General features: G+C 33.6%; 2 pseudogenes; both read left to right on the top strand.

Annotated features, from left to right (window-relative positions):
- Positions 1–2,603: 2,603 nt before the first annotated feature.
- On the top strand, positions 2,604–4,155 carry LOC145156458 (uncharacterized; annotated as a pseudogene).
- A 7,807-nt stretch (positions 4,156–11,962) lies between these two features.
- LOC145157637 (uncharacterized) lies at positions 11,963–20,750 on the top strand (annotated as a pseudogene).
- The last annotated feature ends 248 nt before the right edge of the window (positions 20,751–20,998 follow it).

Below are 20,998 nucleotides of genomic sequence, written 5' to 3'. Positions count from 1 at the left end.
AGTAATCAATATGGTGTTTATATAAAAGTGTTTTTATTTACGCTCAAAACGTTTTGGGACCATATAGGATTAATATTATTATTGCGTTTCATTTTTCATGTTTTGACTTCCAGAATAACTAGGTTATTCGAACCTCCACAGTCGGTCATACGTTGGAAGTAGGTATGAAGGAAGACTGTCATGAATCTGTCTGTAGATTGTCTAAAGTGTATAGACATAGCACAAGTTTGCTGCAGAGTTCATGAGTGCTTTGATAAGATTAAAGTATTGGATTAAACCCACGCTCACTTGAATCACTTCATGGTTTTATCACGAGTGATTGGTGAGACGATAACATTGTATATTCTTGAAACCGAGACGTGTGAGTTGTTATTTGCTAGTCGGTTGCACATTGATGATAAGTAAACACACCAGTAACTTGGTGTTATAAAACTTATTGTTGTGTGTGATTCGATTAGTAGGTGCAAGCAAGCATTTGAGTCACAGTTTATCCATTCCTTTTACCCAAGGTGGGATAAAAGCGATATCTGTGGGCCCCTCGATGATTTAGTGATGACAAAAGAAAGTGCTCGGCCGGGCCAGGACTGATTTGATTTGTTCAATTAGTCAGTCGTCATAAATCGGAAATCGGGAAACGACACATAGACTGAGAGAATGATTTCAATCCATGTCTCATGTCTATACGATATCTTGTAGAAATGAGGAATATATGATCCCTTATCTAAAGGACACGCGTATCTAATAAGATCAGAGTTGACAGCGGCTTTTGGAAGCTACGATTGCTGATCAGGTTCTGAAGTCATATGCAGAATAGTTATTAGACTTATCCAAGTGGAAGACTGTTGGATTAGTGTCTAAGTCCATAACTATTTTGGTATGTACTTGACCCGATTGTGAGCATGGTCCTTTTGGGTTGCCTTCACACGGGTGACTAGACAGGATGACAGTTGAGGAGAGAGGTTGATTAGGGCATAAATATGATTTATTTATTATATTATATGATTAATATAATAATTTGGAATCATATTATTAATTAGTATTTAATCAGAAATTAATTAGGAATTAATTTCGGGACTAAAGGAATTAATTAAAAGTACAGGGGCTGTTTTGTAATTATTTGATAGTTGAGACTTTGGGCTATTGGATCACCTTTATTAAGGCTTGAACGAAAATCCTAGAAGGATCTAGGAGTTTTCGTCCAAGGGCTTAAGGAAAGGAGTCCATGGACTTGCTTAGGCCCTAAGCTAAGGGATTAGGGTTTCCACCTTGAAACCCTAGCTAGCCTCAAGTATATATAGCACCCTAAGGTACTAGAATTCGACACCCCTTGGGAAAACCCTACTAGGGCCGAATTTTGGAGCTTAGTACCTTTCCTCCTCTCTCTCATATTCATCCTCTCACTCAAAGTGTGTTTGTGAGCCATTAGAGGTACTACACTTGTGGTACTTGCTTTCAAGAGCTAAGGAAATTCAAGGAACTAGTTGTTATTACTACATAACAACAAAAGGTATGTATTATATTCTCCTATGTCAATTTCGAAAATAGTAGATGCATGCTAGGGTTCTTTTGTGATCATAAAGTTGTATAACTAATAGTGAAAACATAGATCCAACTCTAGGGTTGCATACACACATAGGATTGTTTGTACAAAACCCAACAGATATGTTATGTGATTAATCCCCAGCCACGTTTTGTGTGTTTTTGATGGGTGATGGCTGTCAAAATATAGTTAAGAACACTCTCATATATGTGGTAATTGGTGAGTAAGGAATGGTTAGAATTGTAGAATAATTGTCTTTCTATTTTCTCTTTGGTTTCTTCGTTCATTATTTCTTTTGCTCCAATTCCAATAGATTCTTGTGTGATGTTTTTCTATAAAAAGACCATGTTTTGAACCCTCCAAAAGGTCTTCAAATCAGTCCTTTAAGTTTTCATATGTGGCTAAATGGTGGAGGAAACTCAAGCCCTTAATGGTGTATTTCTTTTAGCAATGTTTGAATCTGCAAGAAGTATTATTATTTGGCTTGGTGATTGTGCAAAGGTATAAGTTTTATATTTTTATAAGATAAGATTAATACATTTATTGATTTTATAAATTTTGACAGGTTATAGACAACTCCTCTTGGACTTGCTGGTGTTCAACCATACCGCAAATTAGGAAGACATCTTGTGAGTTCTTTTGGTATGTCAAATTGTCAAGTAAAGTCCCTGTATTTTGGCTTTTTTGCTAATATGAACCAATACTTTTTTGTTGTTTTTTTGAAATGTGTAGATTAAGACATCTCTACAAGTTTTGAGACAACAACGAGAAACGGATAAGGTTATATCTGCAACGTTTTCTTTATAATGCTAAATGAAAGAAAAATACCTTTTTTTTGTTATAAAAGGTGATGGTGAAAAGACAAAGAACAACCTTTCCTCCTAACTTTGTCCACTCTCTTGATGGGTCCCACATGATGATGATGATAGCCAATGCTTGTAAAGAGGCTGGCTTAAGTTTTGCAGGTTCAAAATCATTATTATTTCATATATTTTATTTCTCCGTTTTTTTCCATTAAAAATATATAAATTAAAATCCCATTTCAATTCCGCTTGATTCAGCCATGAAAAACCCTAATTCTACTCTCCTTAGAAGTGAATGGAGTCCTATTGCAATACCCCATAGAACTATCCTTGAACCCCAAGGTCAAGATCTTGATTACATCAACATAGCTCACAATCATCTTCTTCACTCTGATTGGGCTAAGCTAGATAAATTATTAACCAAATCTAATTCATTACGAGTGAAGCACATTCTGTTAAAGCTTCAAAACGACTACGTCATTTACCTAAAATTCTTCAAATGGATTGAGCTTCACAACCCTAGTTTACTCACCGTCGAAACAAATTCCATCATCCTTGACATCCTCACCAAGAATCGTAAATTTGTGTCAGCTGAATCCATTTTAAAGAAGATCATCGGTTCTTGTTCTTGTGATGTAAACCACCATTCTAAGCTCTTCGATGTTGTTATTCACTCTTATCGAATGTGCGATTCCACACCTCGTGTGTTCGATGCCCTTTTCAAAAGTATGCACAGATGAAGTAGTTCAGGAATGCAAGAAAAACATTTTGTCGTATGAAGGAATACAGATTTCTTCCCACCATTGAATCATGTAACATGTATATGAGTTCACTACTTAGTTTCAATCGAGCAGACATCGCGTTACAATTTTACAACCAAATGAGAAGATCCAAGATCACAATCATTTTACAACATGGTGATGAATGCTTATGTTCAATTAGGGAAACTAGAGAATCCAGTCAAAGTGTTCGATGAAATGCAGGGTATGGGAATGAACCCTTTTGTCTCCTGTTACAATACATTGATCACTGCATACATCAACCAAGGCCTTTTAACAACCGCAATCAAGTTGAAACTTACAATGGAGAAGAATGGAATCAACCCAAATGCCGTAAGTTACAACACAATAATCCATGGATTCTGTTAGAATGGAAACTACATGATGCTTTTAAAGTTTTCCATGAAATGAAAAGAGTAAATGTGGATCCTAATATTGTAACTTACAACACATTAATCACTACATGTTCCCAATCAGGTAAATTCGAAAAGGGTAATCAGATTTTTTGAAAAAATGATAAGAACCAGGGTCAAACCTGATATTTTGACTTATAACGCATTGTTTTTGGGACTTTGTAACAAAGGAAAAACAAAGAAAGCTGCTTATTTGGTTAAAGAACTTGATAAAAAGAATTTAGTACCAAATTCTTCAACATTTTCTGCCCTAATTAAAGCCCAATGTGCTCGAAAGAACCCAGATCGTGGTTTTCAACTTGATAAAAGCATGGTGAAAAGTAATTTGTTTCCAAATGAAGATACTGTGAAGATGTTGATTTTATCATTCTTGCAAACGGATGATTATGATGGTGCTTTTGGTGTTTTTAAAAGAGATGTTAGAGAGGCCTATTGGGCCTGATTTGGTTGTTTTGAGTGGGTTTTGTAAAGGGTTTTCAAAAGCTTTGAAAGATAGATTGGTTATGGATCAATTAAGCGAGGTTGGTAATGGGTGTTTTAGTTATGAACGTTATGAGAAAGTGAAAAGCATTATTTGTGACTCTAACAATGAAGGTGAAGAACTTGAAGAAAATGTGTAAGTTGACTTATTTAATCATGACAAAAATGAATCCGAATACAGAATGTGTGTGGGAGCAAATAATGCGTTATACTTTGTAATGTATATTCAATAAAGCTTTAAAAGTTTTTGATGTATATCGAATTAAACTTTTATATTTGTGTTATCTATATCTATACTTCTATACATCTATATCTATATCTATATCTAGACATCTATGCAATTATATAAAGCATATTGCTTCTTTCTTGAATTTTTAAGAGGCATAAGTTTCACTTCTTAATGTACACATCAACTTTGTATATAAACTACTATGTGGCCATGATCCTTAAAGTAATCACTCCAATTTATATAGCTTCCTAAGCTTAACTCTATATATAGTTTTGAAGTAGCTGAAATAAAGATTGTGTAAGTAGCAATTGACTTTTTCATTATTTTATTTTCAAAATTTATGTTTATATTCTACCATATACACAAAGTACAATGCTATTTATGGTCACATCTGTTTTAGATACGAAAGAGGAATGGGTCGTGAAGGTTGTGCTATCATGGTTGTAGTTTTCTTGGTCTTGATAGATTTGTACTCTATATATTAAATATAATAATATTTTGCAAATTTTAGTTTTATTTCACATTAAATTATTAGTTTTATCGAAATTGGTAGTTATTACTTGTATAATCTTGACGTATAAAGTATATATTTTGTTTTATTTAGATCACACCCCATTTTGAACACATATGTGTTCTTTTATTTATATGTGTTATTGTGAGGAGGTTTAAAAATTATATTAGTTGATTATTTGAGACTTGAGAGCTCTTAGCTTTTGAGGATATTGATAGTTAAACAATTAGTAACTTCAGTTTTGTAATCATTCATGCATTTGGTTCATAGGAAATTGAATAATTGAATGTAATTTAATTTGTTCAATGTTTCTAACTATATAAAATTACGTATTTTATTTTGTTTGGGTAGATGCACTTCCATTTAACCTTTCATTTTATTTGTTTAGAAGAAATGTTGGCTTAGAAATTAAATATTAAATATCTTTGATCTTTTTTTTTGAAACAACAATGAAATCTTTGTTGATGTTTGGATTGATTGTGATAAATAAATAATAAGATTAGAATTTATTAATAGATAAAAGATATAGCATCTTAATTACTTTTCATTTTTAATTATTTTTTTGCCAAAGAAAAAAAAATAATAAGTTAAATATTTTGTGGAACACCTTTTTTAATTTTATTAAAATAGTCAATTTAAACTTTATAAAATTAAATGATATCTATCGATGGGTAGAGATCCTTACACGGTAACTTTTCCTTATAGACAAACTATTTATGTTTTATTAAGTTGTGCAATACAAATATTTATAACGTAAATACCAATATTTAAAACATAAATAGTTATATACAAATCACTCTTTATCTATCATTTATATATCTTTTTAGCTGGTTAGTGGTAATTTTTTGTTTTGTAATGTGTTATCGACTTTTCATTCAACTGATTTCAACATACAACATAATACAAATGCACAATAATAACTATTAGTTATCATCGTTTTTATCAAAATGCCTAATGTCTAAGAATAAAAAAACTTAAAGCGTTATATAAATTGAAATTAAAGTATAAATATAATGTATATATAAAAATCGATATTCACAATAATGACTACTATTAATTTATATGATTTTTGAAAAAATGACTATCATTTTTATTAACTTAGAAAATAATTTCAAAAGCATAAACCACAAAATTTTTTTTTTTTTTAAAATAAGTAGATTATTTTTAATCGTTTATACTTTCCTATTTTTTATAATTTCAAAATACGAGTCATTTTTTATTCTCTTATCATAGGTCAGAAGACTATAAATATAAAACAATAGTATCTAATTTGTTGTCACACCCGCAAACCTGAATGGTAGAAACGTTCAGGGGCGGAGGACGTCATATTCAGTATCATAGCAATTGCATAGTAAGAAAAGTACACACCACTATATTATATAATTTATAAAGTTTACATGATTGTATTGGTTACATATTCAAAAGTAAATACATAAACATGTTCCCAAAAGATGTTATTAACGCCAGAGCGTAAATCTCCAAAAGTTGTTGCGTACCTGGCTTAGCGGTTTCCTGAGAATACAATTTATTTCCAGAAAAAGTGTCAACAATTAAGTTGGTGAGTTCATAAGTAGTGTTTTGAGAAAATGTATGCCATTCGAAATTTCGTGTATGTTTTCCAGAAAATTCCTTATTTTCTTATAAACGTATGAAATGAGTATGAAAAATCTTTGTATGAATTGTATGTATTTGAACCAGGAAAATCCATTATTTTTCCAAATGTGAATAGCAGTCTCAAATGACCAAGACCGAAAAGGTAAGCAACTGTGACATGCTTAAAAGAATGATGTATAGTTTTATAACATAAAACTATAAGAAGATTGTTATTGAAATGAAAAATAACATTAATAGTTACTTTTCCCAAGAAATCACAATACCATAATAATTGTCTATCTAGTGAGTTTTTATAACCATACTATCATATTTGCCTGTAGCAACGTTCTTCAAGCGTCGTAAAGTTATGACACTTGTCACCCAAAGGACTGTAGCTAACAGTCAGGATGCGGGATCATGACTCCCGTATAGATCTATACACACTTATCACGTTCTCCAGACGGGAGATTCTGGTTATAAAACAGGACTTTTGAAGGTACCTTTCAAAAAGGTAGATTGAAGACGAATGTCTCACGGATTCTCAATTAAGTCACGTATTGAAAATGATGATTTTGTATGAAATGATTATCCTTTTTCTCAATGATAACAAAGGCATAATTTATGTGTTCTTGAATGCATAAAAATGGTTTAGCAAAAATGGTTACCCTTGATATGATGCATTTTTGTATAAATGAGGCTCCCAATATTATAGTTTCGTTTCATTCCATAAGGTTAAGACCAAGTAAAAGGTTTTGCATGTTAACGATTCCATTTTTATAGATAAGATAATCACATGCAAAGTATAGAAAAAGTTTCCATAGTTTCACTCGGGATTAACCGGGTGTTTACTTGTATTCTCCCCCGTAGTATGTTCAAAAGCATTTATAAAACATTTAAAAGTGCAGCTGCTACTGCAGCCGTGATGGCAGCCTGCACCATGGCTGGATCATAAGCTGGAGGTGGTGGTGGCGGTGTTGATGTTGCACAGTGTCTTCCTGATCTCCGAGGAGGCATCGCGCTGCTAAAGAAATAACAATAAAAGACCATAAGTCCTCGATGATCGGAAGCCGAGTGTTAATGAGTTGACTATTTTCAACAATCCATGAATTTGGCTCGACTTAAACAGGGTTTTGAGTTCGGTTCATAATTTAGAGTTTAAATATTAATAGATAAACTTACGAACTTGAGTGGAATGCAAAGAATTAACACACAAAAGAAATATGTCATATATATATTAAACATATGCTTGGGTTACATCCGAAGTTAGGAAAAATTGACCTTTCTAAAGGTCTTCGATTATAGGAAGTTAAAGAAAGTAAGACTTTTAGCCGATGGTCCTATTCTATATCAAAATTTGGCAGTCTGGCAAGTACTACTTGCGACGCGGGTTACGCTTGGAGCTTGACTCTGCGTCTGATTGCTTCTCTCCCATAAGACACCTGTCAAAGGCGGCTTGCTGCTGCCTCATCTCACTCTGCGTCTGATTGCTGCAGTCAACTGCTCTTGGAGGGTGTCGGTGTGGAGTTGAGCATTTTCCTGCAACATGTCCAGTCGACGGATATCAGCAGCGTTACCTTCCACCCCTATGTTGACTTCGCAAATCCGGTTCACTTGGACTCCGAATTTGTAAGACTGGTTGGCTAGTTTTCCCACAACGACAGGGAGTGCTCGGTCAGCTGAACTTCCACCACTGACGTTGTAGAAGTCCCAACACATGCCGTAGGGAGGGCGCAATCCTTGTTGCTGGCTCCAATGGTGGATGTGGCTTCCCCAGACGGGAGTTGGTCCCTAGAATCCCATCCTAACAGCAGGAGGTTTGACGGCTGGTGGATTGATTATCTCTAGTTCAGAGTCTGACTCTTCCTCTTCCTCCTCAGGGTCGTCTTCCACCCATCCACCGTTACCTTGATTGGGGTAGTAGGGGTCTCCGGGGTGATGGAATCCAGCCATTTGAATCTATACAAGAATAGGGTTAAGAATTGACTATAAACTAAAGCGCGTAAATTGAGTTCGCCTGTTTTTGTTACCAAATACTACTATAATATTTTAAATGTTATGTTTGACTTAAAGAGATTATGGTTTTGGTAAGTTTTCAACTTGTTGTCCACTGCAGACACTCCTTGGCACATGTTAGTTGGCTCTCGGACAAATATAGTAGATCAGACTATATTCATCCCAGTTCCGATTACATGTTCCAAGGCATACCTACATTGCACAACTCATTTATAATACTTCTATATTGTTATTATTAAGATACTGACCTTGATATGAAATGAATGCATGCATACTTTTAAAAGATTTCATTTGTAAAAGCATGACTCTCACTCAGAGTGTTTTTGCCCAGTTGTGTTTATAGTTGTATACCAAAAATAGATTTGATATACTTAATTTACTACAAACAATGCTCTGATACCAATCTGTCACACCCCCAAACCTGAACGGCGGAAACGTTCGTGGGCGGAGGACGTCATATTCAATATCATAACAATTTCATAGTAAGGAAAGTACACACCACTATATTATATAATTTGTAAAGTTTACATGATTGTATTGGTTACATATTCAAAAGTAAATACATAAACATGTTCCCAAAAGATGTTATTATCGCCAGAGCGTAAATCTCCAAAAGTTGTTGCGTACCTGGCTTAGCGGTTTCCTGAGAATACAAGTTATTTCCAGAAAAAGTGTCAACAATTAAGTTGGTGAGTTCATAAGTAGTGTTTTGAGAAAATGTATGCCATTCGAAAGTTCGTGTATGTTTTCCAGAAAATCCCTTATTTTCTTATAAATGTATGAAATTAGTATGAAAAATCTTTGTATGAATTGTATGTATTTGAACCAGGAAAATCCCTTATTTTCCCAAATGTGAATAGCAGTCTCAAATGACCAAGACCGAAAAGGTAAGCAACTGTGACATGCTTAAAAGAATGATGTATGCTTTTATAACATAAAACTATAAGAAGATTGTTATTGAAATGAAAAATAACATTAATAGTTACTTTTCCCAAGAAATCACAATACCATAATAGTTGTCTATCCAGCGACTTTTATAACCATACTATCATATTTTCCTGTAGCAACGTTCTTTAGGCGTCGTAAAGTTATGACACTTGTCACCCAAAGGACTATAGCTAACAGTCAGGATGCGGGATCATGACTCCCGTATAGATCTATACACACTTATCACGTTCTCCAGACGGGAGATTCTGGTTATAAAACAGGACTTTTGAAGGTACCTTTCAAAAAGGTAGATTGAAGACAAATGTCTCACGGATTCTCAATTAAGTCACGTATTGAAAATGATGATTTTGTATGAAATGATTATCCTTTTTTCTGAATGAAAACAAAGGCATAATTTGTGTGTTCTTGAATGCATAAAAATGGTTTAGCAAGAATGGTTACCCTTGATATGATGCATTTTGTATAAATGAGGCTCCCAATATTATAGTTTCGTTTCATTCCATAAGGTTAAGACCAAGTAAAAGGTTTTGCATGTTAACGATTGCATTTTTATAGATAAGATAATCACATGCAAAGTATAGCAAAAGTTTCCATAGTTTCACTCGGGATTAACCGGGTGTTTACTTGTATTCTCCCCCGTAATATGTTCAAAAGCATTTATAAAACATTTAAAAGTGTAGAAATGGGGGTATGAACTCACTTGGTTAAAGTGTCGGTTTGATGAAGACGAGACTTGATTCAGACAGAGTTTCGACTGGAGGAAGCGGATTTCTCAGAAATCTCGGGAGCGTAAAACCTCTTTCGGGACTTGAATATGAAAACCGGGATGTCGGGATGGCTTCGAGGGGGTTAAACGCAGAGCAAAAGCGCGAGAAAGAGAGGAATTGAGCAAAGAAACCCGGAGCCCTTGCACCGTTTTTATAGGGGCTGGAACCCCCTCGTACGCTGGGCGTACATTTGGATTACGCTGGGCGTAACGAACATCATCGCTTACGTACTTTGGATGGGAGGTCCGATGGGAGGTCTGCTGGCCGAAGGGACTACGCCCTTATCGCCTGGTACGCTGGGCGTAATCCTTTACGCGGGGCGTAAATGGATTTTCCAAACTTCTAAATTCCGTCACTCTCGCATACGAGCTCCGTTTTTGGCGTTCTTTATATCCACGCGTAGGTGAGACTGTACTCTACAACTTTCATTTAGACTCCCTCACCTAGTTTTGAATTTATCTTTAATAATACATTTTTAACAGGCCGGGACTGGAAAAGTCCATTAAAAATCCGTAACTTCTTCACCCGACGTCCGTTTTCGTCTGTCTTTTTACCGTTGTATTACTATTGTCGAGGTCTTTAACTTTCGTTTAGGTTGTGTTGGCTAAAAATTGCTCGATCTCTATTTCGAGTTTTTAGCTGTCTACTGCGATTTCGAAACTTTGAAAAATCATAACTTCCTCATACGAAGTCAGATTTGGGGGTTCTTTTTATGTACGTTTACCGTTTAACAATATCTACGACTTTCGTTTAGATACCTAAGGCTACAAAGTATTTTATTGAAATTTTTTCGTTTTATTCTTAGCAACGTTTTACCGGTATTGTTAAGGATCTTCGATTGGCCATAATTTCTTCGTTATAACTCGGATTTTAGTGTTCTTTATATTTTTGGAAACCTTATTACGATATCTACCACTTAGTATCCTCAAACTGAGCTTTTTGAACATTTCATTTTTGACGCTATTTTTATTACTTCATAAAGATATTACAATAGTCGACTTTCAGTCATTACATTGACCTGGAATAACGGGTTGTTACATTTGTGAAGTAATGAAGGGGGTAAAATTAGCATTAAAAGAAACTTAATTTGTGAAGGTATCTAAGGTTAGGAAAGAAAGGAGAAAGTTCAATGTCTAGGGACTAATCCTTAAAAATTCGTCCAAAACACCCCCCCCCCCAACAAGAAAAAGTTCAAAGCCCAGGACCAAATTGGCATTACAAGAAACTTTATTTGTGAAGATACCTCCAAAAGTTTTTTTGCGACTGTTCTGGCCTTTACGCACGGATTAATGGATTAATCTCAAAATCGATCCTTTGCATCGCTCGACAGCAGCATAGGAAAAAAAAGGCGAGGTAGGGTGGAGAAGGGAAGAACGAACTGAGAAGAGAGGGGGAAAGAAGGGTCTACAAGTGTCGATTCTTGAAGGTATGTTGAGGCTGCGAAATCGACTTATACAATCCGGTAGTTCCTTTCTTTAACTCGTCTTTTGATTTCAGGTTTCAATTGCTAGTGATTGGATTCAAGCAATCTCATTCTTCTTACTTCCAATCCTTGATATGTTATGTGATTAATCCCCAGCCACGTTTTGCGTGTTTTTGATGGGTGATGGCTGTCAAAATATAGTTAAGAACACTCTCATATATGTGGTAATTGGTGAGTAAGGATTGGTTAGAATTGTAGAATAATTTTCTTTCTATTTTCTCTTTCGTATCTTCGTTCATGATTTCTTTTGCTCCAATTCTCATAGATTCTTGTGTGATGTTTTTCTATAAAAAGACCATGTTTTGAAACCTCCAAAAGGTCTTCAAAACAGTCCTTTAAGGTTTCATATGTGGCTTAATGGTGAAGGAAACTCAAGCCCTTTATGGTGTTTTTTCTTTTAGCAATGTTTGAATCTCCAAGAAGTATTATGAGTTGGCTTGGTGATTGTGCAAAGGTATAAATTTTATATATTTATAAGATAAGATTAATACGTTTATTGATTTTATAAATTTTGATTGGTTATAGCAATGAAAAACAATCCAGTACAATGGACAACTCCTATTGGACTTCCTGTTATTCAACCATACCGCAAATTAGGAAGACATCTTGTGAGTTCTTTTAGTATGTCAAATTGTCAAGTAAAGTCCCTGTATTTTGGCTTTTTGGCTAATATGAGCCAAGTCTTTTTTGTTGTTTTTTTGAAATGTGTAGATTAAGACATCTCTTCAAGTTTTGACACTACAACGAGAAACCGATAAGGTTATATCAGCAACCTTTTCTTATTTTTGCAAAATGCAAGAAAAATAACTTTTTTTTGTTATAAAAGGTGATGGTGAAAAGACAAAGAACAGCCTTTCCTCCTAACTTGGTCCACTCTCTTGATGGGTCCCACATGATGATGACAACCATTGCTTGTAAAGAGGCTGGCTTAAGTTTTATAGGTTCAAAATCATTATTATTTCATATATTTTATTTCTTCGTTTTTTTTCCATTAAAAGTATATAAATTAAAATCCCATTTCAACTCTGCTTGATTCAACCATGAAAAACCCTAATTCTACTCTCCTTAAAAGTAAATGGAGTCCTATTCCAATACCCCATAGAACTATCCTTGAACCCAAAGGTCAAGATCTTGATTACATCAACATAGCTCACAGTCATCTTCTTCACTCTGATTGGGCTAAGCTAGATAAATTATTAACCAAATATAATTCATTACGAGTGAAGCACATTCTGTTAAAGATTCAAAACGACTACGTCATTTCCCTAAAATTCTTCAAACGGATTGAGCTTCACAACCCTAGTTTACTCACCCTCGAAACAAATTCTATCATCATCCACATCCTCACCAAGAATCGTAAATTTGTGTCAGCTGAATCCATTTTAAAGAAGATCATCGGTTCTTGTTCTATTGATGTAAACCTCTATTCCAAGCTCTTCGATGCTGTTCTTCACTCTTATCGAATGTGCGATTCCACTCCTCATGTTTTCGATGCCCTATTCAAAATGTATGCACAGATGAAGCAGTTCAGGAATGAAAGAAATACATTTTGTCGTATGAAGGAATACAGATTTCTTCCCACTATTGAATCATGTAACATGTATATGAGTTCACTGCTTAGTTTCAATCGAGCAGACATCACGTTACAATTTTACAACCAAATGAGAAGATCCAAGATCACAATCAATGTGTTCAGTCTCAACATGGTGATGAATGCTTATGTTCAATTAGGGAAACTAGAGAACGCAGTCCAAGTGTTCAATGAAATGCAAGGTATGGGAATGAACCCTTTTGTCTCCTCCTACAATACATTGATCACTGCATACATCAACCAAGGCCTTTTAACAACCGCAATCAAGTTGAAACTTACAATGGAGAAGAATGGAATAAGGCTAAATGCCATAAGTTACAACAGAATAATCCATGGATTTTGTAAAGAATGGAAACTACATGATGCTTTTAAAGTTTTCCATGAAATGAAAAGGGTAAATGTGGATCCTAATACTGTAACTTACAACACATTAATCACTACATGTTCCCAATCAGGTAAAATCGAAAAGGGTAACTCATTGTTGTTGGGACTTTGTAACGAACGAAAAACCAAGAAATCTGCTTATTTGGTTAAAGAACTTTTTAAAAAGAAATTAGTACCAAATTCTTCAACATTTTCTGCCCTAATTAAAGCCCAATGTGCTCGAAAGAACCCAGATCGTGGTTTTCAACTTTATAAAAGCATGGTGAAAAGTAATTGTCGTCCAAATGAAGATACTGTGAAGATGTTGATTTTATCATTCTTGCAAACGTATGATTATGATGGTGCTTTTGGTGTTTTTAAAGAGATGTTAGAGAGGTCTATTGGGCCTGATTTGGTTGTTTTGAGTGGGTTGTGTAAAGGGTTTTCAAAAGCTTGGAAATATAGGTTGGTTATGGATCTATTAAGCGAGGTTGATAATGGGTGTTTTAGTTATGAACGTTATGAGAAAGTTAAAAGCATTATTTGTGACTCTAACAATGCAGGCAAAGAACTTGAAGAAAATGTGTAACTTGATTTATTTAATCATGACAAAAATGAATCTGAATACAGAATGTGTGTGGGAGCAAATAATGCGTTATACTTCGTAATGTATATTCAATAAAGCTTTAAAAGTTTTTGACGTATATCGAATTAAACATTGATATTTGTGCTATCTATATCTATGCTTCTATACGTCTATATATATATATATATATATATATATATATATATATATATATATATATATATATATCTATACATCTATGCAATTATATAAAGCATATTGCTTCTTTCTTGAAAATTTAAGAGGCATAAGTTTCACATCTTAATGTACACATCAACTTTGTATATAAACTACTATGTGGCCATGATGCTTAAAGTAATAACTCCAATCTATATAGCTTGCTAAGCTTAACTCTATAAATAGTTTTGAAGTAGAAGAAATAATTGTGTATGTAGCAATTGACTTTTTTATTATTTTATTTTCAAATGTTTATGTTTATATTCTACCATATACACAAAGTACAATGCTATGTATGGTTACGTCTGTTTTAGATACAAAAAAGGAATGGGTTGTGAAGGTTGTGCAATCATGGTTGTAGTTTTCTTGGTCTTGATAGATTTGTACTCTATATATTAAAGATAATAATATTTTGCAAATTTTAGTTTTATTTCACATTAAATTATTAGTTTTATTGAAATTGGTAGTTATTACTTGTATAATCTTGGTGTATAAAGTATATGCGTTGTTTTATTTAGATCACACCCCATTTTGAACACATATGTGTTCTTTTATTTATATGTGTTATTGTGAGGAGGTTTAAAAATTATATTAGTTGATTATTTGAGACTTGAGAGCTCTTAGTTGTTGAGGCTATTGATAGTTAAAGAATTAGTAACCTCAATTTTGTAATCTTTCATGCATTTGGTTCATAGGAAATTGAATAATTGAATGTAATTTAATTAGTTCAATGTTTCTAACTATATAAAATTATGTATTTTATTTTGTTTGGGTAGATGGACTTCCATTTATCCTTTTGTTTTATTGATTTAGAAGAAATGTTGGTTTAGAAATTAAATATTAAATATCTTTGATCTTTTTTTTGAAACAACAATGAAGTCTTTGTTGATGTTTGGAATGATTGTGATAGATAAATAATAAGAGTAGAATTTATTAATAGATAAAAGATATAGCATCTTAATTACTTTTCATTTTTAATTATTTTTTTGTCAAAGAAAAAAAAATAATAAGTTAAATATTTTGTGGAACACCTTTGTTAATTTTATTAAAATAGTCAATTTAAGCTTTATAAAAATAAATGATATCTATCGATGGGTAGAGATCCTTACACGGTAACTTTTCCTTCTAGACAAACTATTTATGTTTTATAAAGTTGTGCAATACAAATATTTAAAACGTAAATACCAATCTTTAAAACATAAAGAGTTATATACAGATCACTCTTTATCTATCCTTTATATATCTTTTTAGCTGGTTAGTGGTAATTTTTTCTTTTGTAATGTGTAATCGACTTTTCATTCAACTGATTTCAACATACAACTTAATACAAATGCACAATAATAACTATTAGTTATCAGCGTCTTTATCTAAATGACTATTGTCTAAGAATAAAAAAAACTTAAAGCGTTATATAAATTGAAATTGAAGTATAAATATTATGTACATATAAAAATCAATATTCACAATAATGATTACTATTAATTTATATGATTTTTGAAAAACTGACTATCATTTTTATTAACTTAGAAAATAATTTCAAAAGCATAAACCACAAAAAATATTTTTTTTAAAAAATAAGTAGATTATTTTTAATCATTTATGGGTAATTAGATTTTTGAAGAAATGATAAGAACCGGGGTCAAACCTGATATTTTGACTTATAACGCATTGTTGTTGGGACTTTGTAACGAAGGAAAAAACAAGAAAGCTGCTTATTTGGTTAAAGAACTCGATAAAAAGAAATTAGTACCAAATTCTTCAACATTTTCTGCGCTAATTAAAGCCCAATGTGCTCGAAAGAACCCAGATCGTGGTTTTCAACTTTATAAAAGCATGGTGAAAAGTAATTGTCGTTCAAATGAAGATACTGTGAAGATGTTGATTTTATCATTCTTGCAAACGGATGATTATGATGTGCTTTTGGTGTTTTTAAAGAGATGTTAGAGAGGCCTATTGGGACTGATTTGGTTGTTTTAAGTGGGTTGTGTAAAGGGATTTCAAATGTTAGGGTGCAAAGTCATGCTTGGATGTGGAGTTTTGAGTTTTCCCTTTTGTATGTGTAAATGGGTTGAGTCTTTCCTATAAATAGGAAGTGAGTGACTCTCATTATGCAAGGAACCATTTGGAGTGTTAGACTAGAGAGAGAAACTTGTACAAACCCATTTGTATATCCTTTCTAGATCTAATATAAGCTTACAAAGATTTATTTACTCCTTATGTTCTTGAGTTTACATGATGATTCACTAGATCTATTCTAATTTCGCACATGCCATCATAATCAACACCACTACAATTGGTATCAGAGCGGGTGTTCTTGATTTGATCAGGAATTGATCCATGGTGGCAATCTTGATTTGGTGATTCTTCATGTTCTTATTGATCTTCGTGATTAGAGAGTGTTGTGTGTTCTAGAAGTCGAATTTTTCCTTGATTTGATCCATGAGTCGACTTTCTCTCTCTAGAATACTTGTTTATATCACTTTCTCTCTCTAGAAAACCCATTAAAAATCACTTTCTCCCTCTAGAAATTTTCAAGTTTTTGTGATCATGGTGGATTTGCCGTATGATTCTTGGATTGTGATCGTTAAAGATATAAAATACAAAGTCAATGAAGATCAATTTTATGGGTTGGTGTTAAGCAAATTGATTTCATGGGGTAATATGGTTTCTTATGGAGGTTTGAAGGATGATCATGGAAGCTTGATTTTTCAACCACTTTGTAAGATTTCATGGTTGAATAAAATTGCCTTGTCCATATTAGTCCGTAGTAGAAATCAAAAGGAAGGAGAAGAAAGAGATTTGTTCAATAAGAAATACATTTCTCTAATTGAGAACCCAAATGATCTTCGTGCTCTTAAGTTTGTTGAAGTTCTTGACAATGGAGTTCAATGTGATGTTCTTGATGTTCAAGAAAAAGGAGTTCAAGTTGATTTTCAAGATGAAAAGGTTTTTTGCTCGATTGGAGTTCAAACCGATGATATTTTGTGTTCTTGTGATTCGTTTGAAGGAATGGTTCCTTATCGGAAGCCGGTGATCCAAGAAATTCACAAGTATCAAACTCCAAAAGATTTGATTCAAACTCAAGAAGTTGTGAAAAGTGGGTTTGTTCATGGAGTCAAGTCTTCAAGATGCAAAAAGATGAGAAAGAAAAAGAAGAGGAAGATTAATCGCAAAAACAAGCGGGTTTACTCACAAAAATCGTCAAATGTTGTGAAGCCAAAATCCGTGAAGCAAATTTGGATTCCAAAGCAACAATCTCCAAAGGTTGCATTGAATTTGAAGTCAAAACCCAAAAGTGTTGGTGGTTCTTTTGAAGATGTTCTTGGTTTGATGAAGAACATGAAGAACACGAAGAACGAGTTGTACATCTCGCATAATGGGTGGTACAATGTTCAAATTGGATATTTTCTCATTCCAACAAAAGAACCAAGATCTTCTAAATTTGATTCGTTCGTTGAAAACGGAACTCGATTCGTCAAAAAGGTATCTCAAATTTTCAAATGGATTCCAAAACATCCATGATTTCGATTCGTACTTTGCGTTTTTCAATTTTTGATCGATTTGTCTCATTGGATCAAATCCGTTTCTATTGCTGATCCAATTATTTTTTTAGATCAAATCATTCAATCAAAATCTGTTTCAATTTTTGAGCCCAAATATTTAGCCTAAATTCATTTTGGATTCATTTCATTTGATTCAGCCCAATTCAAATTACATTAGCCCAAGTCAATTTAAATTTGACATATTATGTTCATGAAACCCAAATTAAAGATCAGGTACAGTTCATATCGGATCATTGAGCCCAAATTTAAACTGCTCGTACACAATAAGTTAGATCCGATGAACTGCTCATTCGTAATAGTTCGATTCTTGAGTCGCATGTTCTGTATCGTTGTTGGTATCGATTCCATTTGTTTCATAGATTTATGAAAATCGACATTATTTCTTCGATTTCATCTCGTATTAATGAATTTGGAACCGATCGGAAGATTGACTTGAACTGGTTCTTGGACAGTATTCCAGAAAAAGGTATTTGATCTGAAAATCGATTTGAAGGAAATCGATTTGTTGTTTGTCGATTATTGATTGACAAACCGATGATTGTGAATGAGAAGGTAGAATCGAATTGCACTTTTGGCAACGAAAGTCTCTTTGATTCAAAACGAATTTGATTTGAGTTGACTATTGAAGTCAAACTGTGTTCTATTGAAGTCGAAATCACAGTTGACAGTTGAAGTTTGGAAGGATGTCAGTGGTTGTAATATGGTTTCGAATGTTTGATATCAAAATGTTTTACAATCGAATGGTGTTACAGTCGCATGGTTGGTAATCGATAGTGAATTTGGTGTTTGGAGTCGATTGAAGTTATGTAAAGTAGGTTATTTTGATTTCGATTTGGATTTTGATAAGTCTGTAAAAGCGAAGTCAACTGATAACGAATGTGAATGGTTTGATTATCGATTTTGGGTTTGAAATCGTTGGATGTATACTGATTTCATGATAGATGGTCGAATGTATTGATTGATATTGGAAGTCGATTGAGAAAGAAGACTGCGAAATCGGTTTGGGATATTTGATAGTCGATAGTCGCCATGGTTTTGGATTTGTATCGATAATGTATATTCGATTCGACTGAAATTGTGTTGGAGTTTATTTGATGAAATTGATTTCGAAGGCTTCTTGATTTTTGTGAGGTGTCGATGATCGATACTTGTATATCGATATTGTTAGTCGACTGAATCAGGAGGAACTGGAAATCTAATCTATGTGATTTCAATTTTGAACACTAGAAGCGAAGACCTGTGATTTACAATCGATTAACAAAGTGACGAATCGGGAATCGTTATGGTACTTTGATGTTTGTGTCGATGACTAAATTGGAATCGGCTGTGGGATTTTGATGTAAGTCGTGATTTTGAGTTCATTGACGAGAGGTTAAAATTGTTCTATGTATGGATGTATCGAGTTTTTCTTTGGGTGAAAACGCATGTATTGATGGAATCGAAATCAGTTTTGCTGGTTGATTATCATTTGGAAGTCGAATCATTGTGTTGGGTTCATTATTCGACTGATTTTGAATGATAATGAAGGATGAATTGATCACTGGTTCATTGTTTGTAGAAGAGTTTCGTTCGTTGAGTAAAATTTCGTTAAAATGGTGTTTTGTACGAAGGGTGTAGAAAGGTTTCGTACGAAGGGACGAAACTGATTTCGTACGAGTTATAACATTTCGTGTCTTGGAAACGAAATTGAAGGAAAAAGTTTCGTACGTTGCTGTTGTTGTTGCTGTGAATTCGTTCTTGTGTAATGAAGTGAAGAAGAAAAGGCACAGTTTCGAAACTCACCCTTGAAGTTTCAAAGAAATGGCAATTTTCGTCCACATTCGAATTTACAGTAAAAAAAAATTGTAAAGAATGAAGAAGGTTGGAACTTGGCCCCTGTAGTTTCAAAAGTTTGGCATAATTTACCCACTTTCGAAAATAGCTTCATAAAGGTGAGAAAATGAAGAATTTACAGTTCTGGTCCCTGCAGTTTGTGCGAATTTACACTTTATGCCAAGTTTCGCATATGGGCTAGAGTTTCGCATATTTGGCTGTTTTTGGCGCAACGGGTCCCTGCAGAATTCAGAAAGTTACACTTTTTACCCGGATTTTGAAAAATCTTGCAACGTCAAAAATTTTCACAATTTGGAAATTTTTTTGAGGCTTTTTCGTGATTGTTTTTCCGTGCAAGATTTTTGGTGATTCATTTTTGGTACACATCAAGGAGGAGTATTGTGAAGACTATTCCTCTGGCGCTTCTCACCCTTAATGTGTTTTATAATCATTTTTTGATTATAAAAAGGGGGAGAATGATGGGTATTCGAAGCTTCTCGGGTTTGTCGAATATTCATTTGCGGATTTGAAGACCGGTGTTACTTCGAGGGGGAGTTTGGTCTTGATCGTGCTAGCTCGTTGGAGACTGAAGCTGGGACATCCAATCCTAACTTTGAGGGGGAGAATGTTAGGGTGCAAAGTCATGCTTGGATGTGGAGTTTTGGGCTTTCCCTTTTGTATGTGTAAATGGGTTGAGTCTTTCCTATAAATAGGAAGCGAGTGACTCCCATTATGCAAGGAACCATTTGGAGTGTTAGACTAGAGAGAGAAACTTGTACAAACCCATTTGTATATCCTTTCTAGATCTAATATGAGCTTACAAAAATTTATTTACTCCTTGTGTTCTTGAGTTTACATGATGATTCACTAGATCTTTTCTAATTCCGCACATGCCATCATAATCAACACCACTACATCAAAAGCTTGGAAAGATAGATTGGTTATGGATCTATTAAGCGAGGTTGATAATGGGTGTTTTTGTTATGAACATTATGAGAAAGTTACAAGCATTATTTGTGACTCTAACAATGAAGGCAAAGAACTTGAAGAAAATGTGTAAGTTGATTTATTTAATCATGAAAAAAATGAATCCGAATACAGAATGTGTGTGGGAGCAAATAATGTGTTATACTTCGTAATGTATATTGAATAAAGCTTTAAAAGTTTTTGACGTATATCGAATTAAACTTTAATATTTGTGCTATCTATATCTATACTTCTATACATCTATATCAATATCTATATCTATATCTATATCTATAAATCTATACAATTATATAAAGCATATTGCTTCTTTCTTGAATTTTT

Source organism: Lactuca virosa, chromosome 2 (assembly GCF_052849685.1).
Source record: "Lactuca virosa cultivar CGN04683 chromosome 2, Lactuca_virosa_CGN04683_v6, whole genome shotgun sequence".
Lineage (NCBI taxonomy): Eukaryota > Viridiplantae > Streptophyta > Magnoliopsida > Asterales > Asteraceae > Lactuca > Lactuca virosa.
Note: the sequence above shows the minus strand (reverse complement) of the source record. Positions and strands in the feature narration are given on the sequence as shown.